Source organism: Mesocricetus auratus, unplaced genomic scaffold (assembly GCF_017639785.1).
Source record: "Mesocricetus auratus isolate SY011 unplaced genomic scaffold, BCM_Maur_2.0 Super-Scaffold_15014, whole genome shotgun sequence".
Lineage (NCBI taxonomy): Eukaryota > Metazoa > Chordata > Mammalia > Rodentia > Cricetidae > Mesocricetus > Mesocricetus auratus.
In genome coordinates, this window is record NW_024429186.1 from 38,305,217 (window position 1) to 38,320,368 (window position 15,152).

The window sequence follows — 15,152 nt, forward strand, 5'->3', positions numbered from 1 at the left end:
GCAATGAAATTTGTATGCTTTGACAGAATACCAAGGGAGATGATGACAGAAGTAGGACACTTCACTAGTAGACAATTTTAAAGCCTTCTTTTATTTGTAGGATTTTTTGACTCTAAGTAATTTTCCTACTATCATTATCTTAAAAGATGAAAAAAACTTATTTATGGGTATATGTGTATTTGTGGTGTGTGTAGTCAATGTGTGCTGCGCCCACAAAAGCTTGAAGAGGAGTTACAGTTGGTTGTGAGGCAGTGGATGAAGATGCTGCAAACCAAATCCAGGTCTTCTGGAAGAGCACCAAGTGCCTTTAACTTCTGAGCCAACTTTCCAGTCCCCGTTCTTTGCTCCTTATCAGATACTATATAAAAATGTACACACACTCACACACACATACATGCACACGTAATTGGTCATTGAATTAACCAATTGCCCATTTAACATTCCTAACAAGAAACAAAAAAGAAAATGGTTAGTTTAAGAAGCCATAAAAAAATCTCAAAATTAAAAACTTCTGTTTCACATTTTTCCTTCTAATTTAAATGATGTAGTCATTTAATACTCTTCACACTTAAAATTATCTAATCACAGGTAAACTCTCTCTCTCTCTTTCTCTTTCTCTCTCTCTCTCTCACACACACACAAATGCAAACATGTGTGTGCACATGCACAAACTCACATGTATCCATAACTAAATCCTTGAAGTTTAAGTAATCTTTTGATTACAGATGAAAAGCAAGAATACTATCTATCAGCAATGTATAACGTAAGTTTCTGTAGGCACAGAGTAACTTTTATATGTAAAAATATTTATAAATTCTTTTCAAGGGATAATCTGTAAATTTCCCAATTTAATACCAATTTTTATCATCTTAAATTCCATTGAACTTGCTTATGGCCCAGGTTTGAATGAAGAGTTGTTGTTGTTTTTTTCTTCAGTATTGACTTCTAAATGAAGCTGTACCTGCTGCAGGCTCCACAGACAATGAAGTGAATTATAATTACTACAGAAACTAAAGCTTATTTATATTTGTCTGTAAAAATATAAGTTCTTTTTCTGTTATAAAAAAGAACACAATAGTATTATAGCATATATAGAGCATCCTTAAGAAGAAAATCAAATAAGAAAAAGTACACAACTTAAGGAAATATATATTTTATTAATGGGGAATATTTTCAAGTCTTTCTAAACTCAAGTATTCTCAGTGACTTCCAGAACATATTTGAACTGTTGTTCTGAGAAATGTATTTCATTTTAATCTTGATGTATGTGTGCACATGTTCCACAGTGTGCTAAGGGATGTCAGAAGGAAACCTAAGGTGTTGGTCTTTGATTTCCATCTTGTTTGAGACAGGGTCTGTTGTTGTTTGCTGCTATATATGCCAGGCTAGCTAGCCTGCAAGCATCTGGAGATTTTCTGTCTCTGTCTTCCATGTTGCTGTAGGAGTTCTGGAATTAGAGACTTGTGTCTGACTTTACATAGGCTCTGGGGATTTGTTTTCAGTTATCCCACAAGTATTCATCCACTGATTTATCTCCAAAACTTTATTCTTATAATTTTAATGTTGACCATAGTATAAGAAAATACTACCTAATTACAGCATGTATTATGATACCACTGAAAATTTTTACTAGTACGGATTTCTGGGTATTCGTGACATTGTATCTTAATATTTAGGTTAACAATTATTTTGTAGAGTAACTTGTCTTTATTCTTGTGGCTAAAAGAAGGTATTAGTATTGGTTTGAGGTCACATGATAGATGTAGTAACAGAACTCAACCCTCTTGACTTCAAAACTCAATCTGTACAATAGTAGTTGACCCTTTATCCAACTTAACAAGGGCAATCATTTCATTTCTAATCAGGCCTCCTCAGATTCCCACTACCTCGGTTATTCTTAAAATATTTTACTTATTTATGGTATATGTGTATGTGAGCCCATGCATGCACATGCCTATGGAGGTCAAAGGGCACTCCATAGGTATTCGTTATCTCCTTCCATCATGAAGGACCTGAGGAGTGAACTTACATCAGAAAGCGCTTTAAACTAGTAAGCCACCTTGCCAGTCCTGCCTCTTTGTTCCTGGCTATTTTTGTTAACAATCAGAAGTACAGAAAACAGGAGTGTGTACAGAGGAATGAAAAAAAAAAGCCTAAAATGCAGTTTAAAGAGTAGCATTATGGGGCCAAATTGATTGCATTTGAATTTTGACTTTATCAATTACACAATTAACATGATATATCACAGTCCGTCTTGGTTTATGTTTTGTCACATATAAAATGATTAGCAATAATAAGATGTACTTATAGAACACTTATGAAGAAAACGATAAACATATGCAAAATCCTTACTTACAAAAGCTGCTTCAGAGTCAACACTATGCAAGTGTTAGGCATTATTGTGTTGTTACCCACTGTTTGGATGCTATTCTGGATGTATAATGAAAAATGTAAATCAATTCTTTTGTGATTTTGACAGCTTTTGAAATATTAAGTAAGGTTAATTTAAGCAAGTTTTGAGCAGGAACATGCAAATTAACAAAATCAGAAATGAAAAGGGGGGCATAACAATGAACACTGAGGAAATCCAGAGAATCATTAGGTCATACTTTGAAAACCTGTACTCCACAAAATTTGAAATGGAAATGGAAAATTTCCTGGATAAATATCACTAACCAAAGTTCAATCAAGACCAGCTAAGCAATTTAAATAGGCAGTAGTCATCAAAAGTCTCCCAACCAAAAAATAAAAAGCCCAGGGTCAGAAGGGTTCATTCAGGGCAGAATTCTACCAGAAATTCAAAGAAGAGCTAATACCAATACTCCTCAAATTATTTCATACAATAGAAGCAGAAGGGTCATTGCCAAACTCTTTTTATTAGGCTACAATTACCTTGGTACCCAAGCCACACAAAGATCCAACTAAAAAAGAGAACTACAGAACAATAACCCTCAATAACATTGATACAAAAATACTCAATAAAATACTGGCAAATCGAATGCAAGAACACATCAGAAAAATCATCCACCATGATCAAGTAGGCTTCATCCCAGGGATGGTTTAACATATGAAAATCCATCAATGTAATCTACCATATAAACAAACTGAAGAAGAAAAACCACATGATCATCTCACTAGATGCTGAAAAAGTCTTAAAAAAATCCAACACCCCTTCATGATAAAGGTCTTGGAGAGATCAGGAATAACAGGAACATACCTAAAAATGATAAAGGCAATATATAGTAAGCCAACAGCCAACATCAAACTAAATGGAGAGAGACTCAATGTGATTCCTCTGCTGTCCACTCTCTTCATATCTTTTCAATATTGTATTTGAAGTTCTAGCTAGAGCAACAAGACAACAAAAGCAGATGAAGGGGATACAGATTGGAAAAGAAGAAGTCAAACTTTCACTATTTGCAGACATGATAGTTTACAAAAGTGACCCAAAAAAATTCTACCAGAGAACTTCTACAGCTGATAAACACCTCCAGCAAAGTGGCAGGGTACAAGAGTAACTAAAAACAAACAAACAAACAAAGCAAAACAAAACAACAACAACAAAAAAGACAGTAGCCCTCCTATATACAGACAATAAATGGACTGAGGAAGAAATCAGAGAAACATCACCCTTTACAATAGCCACCAACAGCATTAAATATCTTGGGGTAACTCTAACCAAAGAAGTGAAAAACCCCCTGAGTGTGAGAGTCAGTGAGGAGGTCTGGGCAACCTATGGGGCCCTGGGCAGTAGATCAGTGTTTATCCCTGGCATACAAATGGACTTTGTGTGTCCATAATACAAAGATGGATGCTCTCCCAGCCTGGACTCTTGGGGGAGTGCCTGGACCCTGCCATAAGCAAAATGACAGACTCTGGATATCCCCTATGTGGCAGGAAGTAGAGATAGGGTGGGAGGCTGGGGGTGGGGATGGTGGAGGGGGTGCGGAAGGAGGGGAGGGAGAGGGAACTGGGATTGACATGTGAAACAAGCTATTTAAAATTAAAGTAATAAAGAAAAGTTTAAAAACCCCTCAATTATTGAGCATAAAATCATTATACATTTCTGAAGAAAGTCATATATGTTTTCATTAAATATGAATTTTAAGATACTCACTTTCTGTTTGGATTTGATACTCGTAGTTTCCAATTTTAAGTACTCTGTCATAACACTTAGTCATTTATAAAATGGACTAATGTACCATGAAAGCACATTGCTAAATTGCTTATTTTTCTAAACCAATGGCTGCTAAATTTCAGTGTTAGTAGAAAAAACTGTTGCTTTTATTTTCAAAATGCTTAATAAGTATTTAACAGGCACATGTATAAATACAAAACAATGTCTATACCATACTTGTAAAGTACCGATTATCTAGAAAATGTATAGGTGGTTCCTTTGTCAAATAGAGATAAAAAGCAAACTTTCTGAAGTCTTGTATCACAGCCATGAGTGGTTCACGTTAATCAAAACTTCCAAGATCATATAGAGTGAAAAATTAACCAATACCTTATTGTTATTATTAAAAGTTTTATTATGCTATCATGTAATTTTCTGTTTTTCTGAATGTACAATCTTTGGGTATCTGGGCTAAATTAAACAGAAATCATATGGAAAAAACCAACTGCTGTTCAAACTCCTTCTACTATATAGAGAAGAGAAAACTGTCTCAAGTTTTTTTTTCAAAAAAGGGCAAACTTAAAAATATAAAATGAACATGTACCTAAGATTTTATCTAAATTATTAATGTGAGAACCAGTAAGACTTTCAAACTAGTTCAAAAAGGAATTACACATACATATGCAAGTAACTGCACAATGATGCATACATATAGCAGCACTATCAGGAATGTTAGAAATAAATTTACAGACAGATCGATAAGAAAGTAAAATTTATGTGGACACAACTTCCATTCCTGTGAGTTAGGATCTTTTGTAGTTCTTGTCTACCAAAACTTAGTGTTGTGCAATAGTTGAGAAAAGGAAAGGAGAAGTACCACAGATGATGCACTAAACAGGAAAGCCAATATTCTTTGCTGTCTGCTTTTAAACTCTTTTATAATTTTATCTGATATTTTTAAGGCTTGAGAACATTTATTTATTATTGAATCTTAGTTTGAAAATTTGTTTCTTCCTGTATACCTTTGTTTTCTAAGACTGCATGCAGTTTTTAGAATATTTACTTCAAATGGATATATTTTTAGTTTTTGGCAATATTAAAATTGTTTCTAATGTTTATAAATGGAATGAATTTATAAAAACATAAAATTTTAACTCAAAATACAACTTTAAAGACTTACTATATAACACTAATCATATGTCTGTGATGCTAGGGATTGAATTTTGGGACCTATGCATACTAAGCAGTCAATCTACTACTGAATTACACCCCTTAGAACCTCAACACACTTATTTTTTATTTTTAAATGATTTTCTATTTTTGAGATTACAATTACATTAATCCTATCCTTCCTTTCCCTCCCTCCAATTTCTTGCTGATACCTGCCCTTGCTCTTTTTCTTCAAGACCACTTCTTTTATTAATTGTTGTTAAATGCATGTAGGAATGTAAATGTGAATACATACATTCACACACAATCCTAAATACACAAGTACAACCTGCCCAGTCTGTACAATGTAACTTTTATGTATATTTTCAAGGGTTGACCAGTTGGTATTGAAGAACAAATTGGTGAGCTCTTCCCAGTAAAGAAATAAAAAGTGTATTTCTCCCACCATCATCATTCCTTTTTTAATTTTCTTTTTTAATTTCTTTGAAAATTCACTTTGAATAATTAACCACAGTTTAATAAGATTCAGTGAAGATAAAGTCAGAATGAAAATGAGAATAACATTTCGTATGGGAAATATAAATATGTTCGGGATAATCCAGATATTACCCTTTTGGGTGAAGCTTCATTTTAGACACCTTATGTTAGAAAAGGAAAAGACTAAATGATCACAAGATAGAAAAGGGACATTCCTTTTTCTACAGTATTGTTAAATATAGGTTTGTATGAAGTTTGAGCTGTTTCAGCACACTTCTGTTCATTGTCTTGCAAAACTGGCATTTACTTCATTTACTTTACTGGTTTTATTCTTATGCTTTTGAGAGTTCCCATTTGTAAATTATTCTCAAGATGAGCAAGATTAGATTATTTTAGATGTGAGTGAATTTTATCTTAGTATACACTATAGGTCCAAAGTAATATGCTAATCTGATCAGCCAAAGATCTAAATTATAACTTTTTTTTTTTTTTTTGGTTTTTATGAGACAGGGTTTCTCTGTATTGTTTCGGAGGCTATCGGTCCAGCCCGGCCTCGAACTCACAGAGATCCGCCTGCCTCTGCCTCCTGAGTGCTGGGATTAAAGGCGTGCGCCACCACCGCCCGGCCTAAATTATAACTTTTAAAGCATTAGTTCACATGGATAATATATTATTTATTTACTGAAACATATTTTTTGGCAAGGAGTAAAACATGACTGAGACCCAAAAAGACCTTGCTACATTGGAACTTATATCCTACTAAAAGCAGAGAGATAAGAGCACTGTAGATGATATAGGCTCATAAATTTGAATGTTTGGTCACCAGGGAGTGGCACTATTAGGATGTGGCTTGCTGGAGTAAGTGTGTCACTGGGGCTGGGCTTTGGGGTTCAGAAGCCAAAGGCAGGTCCAGAGTCTTGCACTCTCTTGCTACCTGCCAATATGAATGTAGAATTCTCAGCTACCTCTCTCTCTCCTACCATTATGATAATGGACTAAAACTTTGAAACTGTAAGCCAGCTCCAACTAAATGTTTTCCTTTAGAAGAATTGTCATGGTCATGGTGTCTCTTCACATGAATAGAACATTTAGTAAAACAGTGGACAAGGATGACTTTTGAATAAGCATCACTTCAGAGATGAGGAATTCAGATATGTATCTAGGTAAGAACTAAGAAGACAGAGGGAACTGCTAGTGTCATGTAAGGATCAAGGAATGTCTTAAATTACCATCTCATGAGATTATTCTGAGAGCTAAACAAACTAAATGAGGCAAAACGGTACTATCCTTGACATTTAGTAAAGGATAAATATACATTGATTTGATGAGCATAACTAGGAGAATGATGATGATGATGATAGCTATAATACAGTATACCAACTACTAAAATTGAGGCACTAGAACTATATTTAATTCATTCTGGCCTAGAACTGTTTGTTTACAAGCTCTTCCAAGCCAAGTAAGACTTGTAATTGGTCAGAAAGGCCAAAGACTGGCAACAGAAAGAAGCACAGGTGATAAGACTTAAAAGTTCCAGCAACATGAGATTAAACATGTCTCAGAGAAAATACTTGGTATTTCAAGAAGATAAAAGAAGAATTTTCTGATAAAAAGGGATATAAGGGCAGATATTAAGCTCAGTTGTAGAGTACAGCATACAATAAGCTATGAGTTCTACTAGTACTGAAGAAATCTAGATGATTATATGGTTTTTTTGTCATTATCTGTTCTTTTCATGTATCTAAAATATTTCATTAAAAATGGGAATGGAAAAAGAAGGGACCAATGAAAGGACATTTAAATATATTGCCACTATCAATAAACCTTTTAGCTTATATTTTTCTAACAGAATTTGGTACCATCTGTATAAAGTCTTTATTCTAAGAACAAACACAATGCCAATGTATTCAGCTCATAGCTGTAAAGACTCCTGCTAAGTGGTAATAATGACTGAATAAATAATCTCAGGTTATTTTAGTTTGTCCATGTACCCTGAACTTTTGAAACAGATTTAAACTGATAGGTTAGTGAGATTTGGGGAAACTTTTTTTAAATAATCAAGGATATAGAAATAACTGTGAGTCTCTACTCTGTAATATTTTTTGCTTGTTTCATCAAATATTGGGGGAAATGAGAGCTATATGGTTTAATAATTATTATACATACCTCAATTTTCTTTAAAACTTTTTTTTGGTAAAAATTGAGAATAGCTTGGTAGCTCACAGTCTAGAATAATGATTCAGGATTACAAAAATTAGCCCTGTAATTACAAAATGTTTTCTTGCTTCCCATGTTTTTAAAAATAAAATTAATGTGAAAGAGCAAATAAAAGGTAAGATTTTTTTTCCATCTCCTCCTGAAAAAATGAAATTTGGTTTATTTCCTAGTTAAAAAAAATGCATGTAAGAGATAAGACAAATACCAATAGAGCTCTGAAGGATGCTAATCATTTGGCCATAAGAACAATACTCCTAACAAATGCATATAATATTGAAGGCAATTATGAGGTTTATTAACTACTTTGGAACTGTCCTCAGTACAGAGTTATATGTTGGATGTACTTTTAATTGGATGGCTTTGATGCAAAATATTAAGGTAATGCAACTAATATCAGCCTTAATTTGAGACTTGCAAGTTTCACTAGCATCTCCTTTTCTCTTTCCTACTCTTCAGCATAACAGTATAGAAACACATAATCTTCAGTTCAGCACAAAGTTAAAGGGGTTGGATTACTACAGTGTTCTTTTCTTTCAGTTCATGTGTACGTAGAAGCATCTTCAAAGAGCCATGCATTTTTAGTCATGTTATACTTTCTAAGCAAGAACCCTCAAATATGGTAGCCCCCCAAAAAATAACAACTTGGGCTTAACTGTTGTTCGTAGCAAGTTGTCAAAGAGAGAAAAAAAAATAGCAAGCTGGCTTTTTAAAGCCTTAGGCAATACTAAATGCAGAACGGCATGGAAAAATACCAGAAATAATCCTTTCTTTCTTGCCCTGAGAGAGACTTAGAGATAGAATGAGGAAAATTATTAATAGTTTTGAAAACTATGGCTTCATAAAAGTTCATATGACTTTGCATTCCATTCAGCATTTCATGGAATGTCAGTCTAGGAATGCCATTAAGATATTATAAAATTCAACCTTGTTTCAGAAGCTATTGCTTCTGATTTTTAACTGTGTAAATGGGGGTTTGAACAAGAGACATATTCAAGGATTGAAGCAGTAAAAGGAACAAAAGCTACAGCTAGTTTTCTTCCTTTAATATTTCCATTATAAACCTGCTCTTCTTTCTCTTTACAACCCTTTCCTTCCCTCATCTTTCTCATTCTTCTTTTTCCATTGATATGCAAAACAACTGATGCCAGCATTCATAGGATTTCTCTCTCCTCCAAGTTATATGTGAATGTATTTTAAGTATATTTAAATCCAACATTCTATTCATTATAGTAATTTCATATAACTCTTATTACATTAAATAAATTTTTGCTTTCTTTAATTATTGTTACTGCAGTTTAAAAGATGGATTTGTAAATGATACTTCAAAGACTGTATATGGTTTCAATTTATCAACCAATTCATAATTACTTATATGCCATTGAAAAGTAATGAGAGTTTGGTTTATCAAATTACCTAGGCTGAGAAGTCAGTACAATGAAAAAAAAACACATCCATGAATTACTATTTAATATATATGCATATATCCTAGATACTATATACAAAACATATTTCACTATGTGACTAATTATCAGGCAACAAATCTGAATTCCCTTGAGCTAAAAGTAACTTTAACTTTGTGCTTTTACTATAAGTAGTTAAGAATGGTTAATTATTGATTATTGTACCACCATGTACAGAATAGAGAAAAAAAATCAGATTTGTAGAAGAAAAAGTAATATAGGGTAAGGGTATAAGTACAAGTGCAATTCCCTTGAGTGGATGGCAAACAGAAGTTGTTAGATGAGGCTTTCTGAAAGAAGATGAACTTGAGCTATAAAGTGGAGGAAGGCATTATTGGCAGGCATGTAATAACAATTCTACAGAAAAAAAAGCCAAGAGAGGAACACAGACATTTACAGGGAGTCAATGGCTGATTGTTCAGGTTTTGACCAGGTTTGAAAGACTTCTTCTAAGACATTCAGTATTAAAACTAGATAGCCCAATATCCTATTCAAATGGAGAAGAGTTGGTACTAGAGAACATTAGAAAAATAAATTAGGCAAAGCATGAGTTTGAAAAGGAGCACAGACATTTATCTGTGATAGTATTACTCTCTCATAGGATAACTTCAACCATACTTAGAGCCTTCCAGTTGCTAGAGTTACTAACATCTCTCCCTAACAAAATTATAGGCCCTTAAAATCTTGATTATAATGCACTGTAGCCTTTTTGGTCAGAAGAACTGAGGGTAATTGAAGAAGTGTTCCATGAGATAAGCTGGCATGAGAAAAAAGGAGCTATGTCAAGGGAAACTAATTATTTGCTTTGATAACCCAAACCTATTATGATTAGAGCTTAAGACACCTATTAGAGAAGAAACTTATGTCTACTTAATATTTGCTAGGCTTTAGGTACTATAAGAGTTTTTACATGAATTAAAATTCTCCAAAACATAGGTGAAAAATCTTCATGTCAGAAAAGTAGATATAGTTGTATATCTTTAATTCTCAAATATTCTTTAGTGTCTTTTAAGCACAGTATGTTTCCTGTATTGCCTCACCAGTGTCATGACTTGAAATTTAACAAAAAGTAAGACATGTCCTCATTATCTTTGTTTACTGGTTATTTGAAGTTTATACTTTTCTTATTTTGTTGGAAACAAAAAAAATGTCAATTTACTTCCAAAAATTCAAAAGAGAGAAAAATCTATTTAAAGTATTTATGTTTTTCTTTTATAATTTTTATTTTAATTTTAAATAGCTTGTTTTACATGTCAATCCCAGTTTCCTCTCCCTTCCCTCCTCCCACACTCCCCTTCCCCCCCAGCCTCCCACCCTATTGCCAATTCCTTAAAGTATTTATGTTCAGAGTAATGAGAGAAACACTTAGCTGATTGCTAATTCCTTTAGTTACTTTTAAGTTGTTGAACAATTACAGATTTCCTTCATTCAACTTGATACAACAATGTAAGTGCTTAAAGCCAAAGTACTTTTGTTAATTTTATGTATGTTGTAATAATATGAATTAAAATGATGGAAAAAATTAAAAGTGAGATAAGATCTAAGAAACTTTTATAATACCATGTTTAGCATTTTCAAAAGACAGATACTATTTAAAAGATTCCTTCACAACATATCATACTATCTAGTTTCATTCATTACTATTGGGTAAAAATGTCATAAAAATAATACATCTAAGAATCAAGAAGCAGAATGCCATAGACTACTGTACTAAAACACGTAGGTAAATAAAAATCAATTATAAGATATTTCTTCTAAAAATATTTATTATAATTGTGTGTTGTGCATGTGTGTGTATGTGTGTGTGCATGTGTGTATGCACAGCTCGCAATAGAAGATGACTTTTAGTACTACCCCTCTTACTCTGAGTTCGCAGACCAAACTCAAGTTATAAGGTTTGTAATGCAAATGTTTTCACATACTGAGTCATCACACCAGACCCATGTGAGAATTTTATGGAGTAGAAAAATCTGAGGCTCTCCACTCGCAGTATACAAACTTTACTTCATGGCTACAGTTCTTCGGGACAGTTTTTGGTTATGTGACATTTATAAAATAGTCCTTTAAATTTTTTCTACAGGAAATGCTAGAGTATTTAAATAAGAACAGTCTTAGCCTGGCGTTGGTGGCGTATGCCTTTAATCCCAGCACTTAGGAGGCAGAGGCAGGCAGATCTCTGTGAGTTCAAGGCCGGGCTGGACCGATAGCCTCCAAAACAATACAGGGAAACCCTGTCTTGTAAAAACCAAAAAAAAAAAAAAAAAAAAAAAACCCCAAAAAAACAGTCTTTTGCATCTTCTACATAAATTTAGTATTTGAATGTAATTTAACTGAAACTTCTTTGCAAAAGCTCCCAAACGTTCTCTAGTCAATATTTGTTTTGATCATAACTGTTTTTCTGGGCTATATGGTAGAACTCAAAGGACAACATTCATGTTAGGATTTATTTAAGTAGCTGAAAATTCTTAAGCATTAAATAGACATATCATTAAATATCAGTCTTTGTCTATTCAACAAGAAGAAATAACTGAGCCTCAAAGTTTCCAGTACACTAAATAAACTCTGTCAACTACAGAGGCTTTTAAAGAGTTTCAATTGGATTATAAAATCAAAGTAAGTTGAATGTTTATTTTATTTTTAGATATTGTGCTATTGTGATACAATCATATTATATTTACTTCTATTATATATTCCCTTTCTTGAGACAGTGTCTTACTGTGTAGCTCTGGATGTCTTAGAACTCATGTAGACTAGGTTGACCTTGAACTCACAGAGATCCTCTTCCCTCTGACTTCTCAATGCTGGTATTAAAGATGTAAGCCACCACACCTGGTATATTACTGTTTCTTAAATAGAGCATAATGAATACCATTTCTACCATGAGACAGTGTTAATTTGGCTTTTGTTTAAAATAAGGAAACTCTGAAACAATATTTTAAAAAATTTTATTATTTTGTGTGTGTACATGCATTCATGTTGGAAGAGAATGTTAGATTCCCTGGAGTTTGAGGTACAGGTGGTCTAAATAGTCCAATATGGGTGCTCATAATCGAACTTGTGTCCTCTGAAAGAGTAACAAGTGCTCTTAACTGTTGAGCTACGTCTCCAGATATGAAGCAATCTTTAAAAAAGTAAAAACTACAAAAACAATGTTGAAAATGTTGAGTATCAGTTCGAACTTTGGAAGTGAGTTCTTCCTTTTTGGGGTATATTTTATTTGTTTACTTTAAACAAAAAGGTCATGGGGTCGTATTTGTAGAGCAGTTTCAGTCACATGAAGTCATGGATTATCTTGTATTTTACAACTCAGGAATAGGTTCATTGGAGTGACATTTACTATTTTAACTTTATGAATGGCATACAAGATAGCAATACACAACTGGTAAAGTCAATGTGCCACATTAGGAGTGAGAAGCTATTTCTTCAGAACTAGATGTAAAGTGAAGATGAGCGATGGAAGGTCTGGCAACTTACATAATTCTGCTATAAAAAGTAGTTTACAGTAGTTCTAAAAGAGGCTTCCATTTAAAAATTGAGACATGAGAGTATTTCTTAAAAGTTTAATTAAGGTTTATGAAACAGCTACCAGCTTTAGATTAAAGAAAACAATTATAGAAGATACTTTCTGTACAGATGATTATCATGAATATTAGATCCCTATTGTTCTTAAATTTATTGGACTGAATATAAACACAACCTAGAGAGATCACAGAAGGATAGCAGAGAAGACTAGAGAAACTCTACAAATGACAAGTGAGAAACACACTTTATGACAACTAAGGAGAACCCACATGTCACAATAAAAGAAAAACAAATCCACATGTAGTTTATGATTCTGTAAGAGCTGAATGTCATGGAGAAAATGCCACTGCATACACAAGTCCCGAAAGCCAGTTCTACATTCAAACTAGAGAGCCCTCCTGCACACATGCTGTCACAGAGAAAGTTATACCCTGATGGATGCTGTAGGCTGTGATTGGAGGTGATGCCAATGGTAGCCTTCTTATACACTTTCATGAGAAATGGAGAATTGCCTAGATGAAGTGGCAGAAAGAAATGTGTTATATATTTGTTACACTGGGAATCATGCCTGTGGTATTAAAAGGGCCTATGAAAATGTAATGATGGGATGATATACACCTATGTTTTCAAAAAGTCCTTCCTGATAGCATAAATAGTTAATTTGTGTTTTAGTAATTACTTTTCCATAATGATTTTTCAAAGAGGAATGTATGGTTTTTCATCTTGAAAGTAACCAAGATCCCCCTAAAAGGACATCATTTCTAAGATAACTTTGCGGGCCTAAATTTTCCGTATGTATCGACATGAATGTTTATTTATAAGAAGTATTTTATTTTGCTTGAAGGCCTTGATTAAAATTCCCTCAGCTTTTGGTGAAACCTCACCTATGGTGATGATAGTGTCACAATACATGGCCACATGTTTATGTTAAGCTGTCATATTATGTTTCAAGCATAATTTCCTCATTAAAACACCATAATAACAAAGAAAATGTCAAATGAAGGATATAGATGGCCCTGTAGTTTAGTTGTTCAGGAATCTTTCATATTGGGAGTTTCAAAGCTTCGTATTATTTTGATGGTACTTTCCCTGAGTTCTGTAAGAGTTATCTATATTCTCTTCGTTATATTACAGTATGTTTTTAATATAATTAGGTGTGTGAATAATAGAAGAAATGCTTTCTTGGCTGACAAAAATTTTTCTCTTTACAAAGTCAGTTATAAGAGAAAAAAAGTCATTGACAGTTATAACTTAGGAAATAAAAATTGAACAGGATGGCTGTACTTTATTAACCCAATAAATTCAACATTATTAGGATATAGATTTAGTCACACTATATCTTTTGAAACTTACAAAAATTTGAAATCTAAAGATGCTAATTTGTGTATTTTTTTTTTTTTGTGAGACAGGGTTTCTCTGTATTGTTTTGGAGCCTGTCCTGGAACTTGCTCGGTAGCCCAGGCTTGGTCTAGAACTCACAGAGATCCACCTGCCTCTGCCTCCCGAGTGTTGGGATCAAAGGCGTGCGCCAGCACCACCCAGCTTAATTTGTATATTTTTCTGGACAAACAAATTGCTATTTTACACAGTGCCATTTTTTAATGCAATGGCATCATGTATAATATTTTTGTGATCAAAATTATACAGACAATATTGGTCTGCAAATATTTACAGCAACTACATAAAGTAAATATGCTATATTATAAAAAACTGATATCTTAATTTTCACATGCTATTAATGTCCCTTTCTATAGAGTTCTATATATATATATTTTACATCTAATCAACCCTTCTCCTGCTTGAGAATCTAGACTTAGCACATTGTATAATCAAAGGATATCAATAATATTTTCGGGATTTACAGAAATGAGAAAATACAGTATGCTGTTGTTTAACAAAACAAGAAGGGGAAATAAATACCTAAGAAGACAAGAAAATAAGTTAAATTTTATGCTATATATTTTATTAAAAGAGCATGATTTTCATAATTAATATGATTTTCTGTAAGATAAGAATCTTAAGAAAAGCATAAGTAATAAAGAAACTAAAATCCTATTTTTCTTTTTGTTTTCTAGACAGGGTTTCTCTGTGTAGCTCTAGCTGTCCTGGAACTTGCTTTGTAGATGAGCCTGGCCTTGAACTCAAAGATACACCTGTCTCTGCCTCTTGATGGGATTAAAGCATGTGGC

At 33.3% G+C, this 15,152-nt stretch overlaps 1 protein-coding gene across 20 annotated transcripts in view; it reads right to left on the reverse strand.

Annotated features, from left to right (window-relative positions):
* Positions 1-15,152, reverse strand: part of Gphn (gephyrin) — a 364,069-nt gene that overhangs the window by 119,629 nt on the left and 229,288 nt on the right. The window lies entirely within an intron of this gene.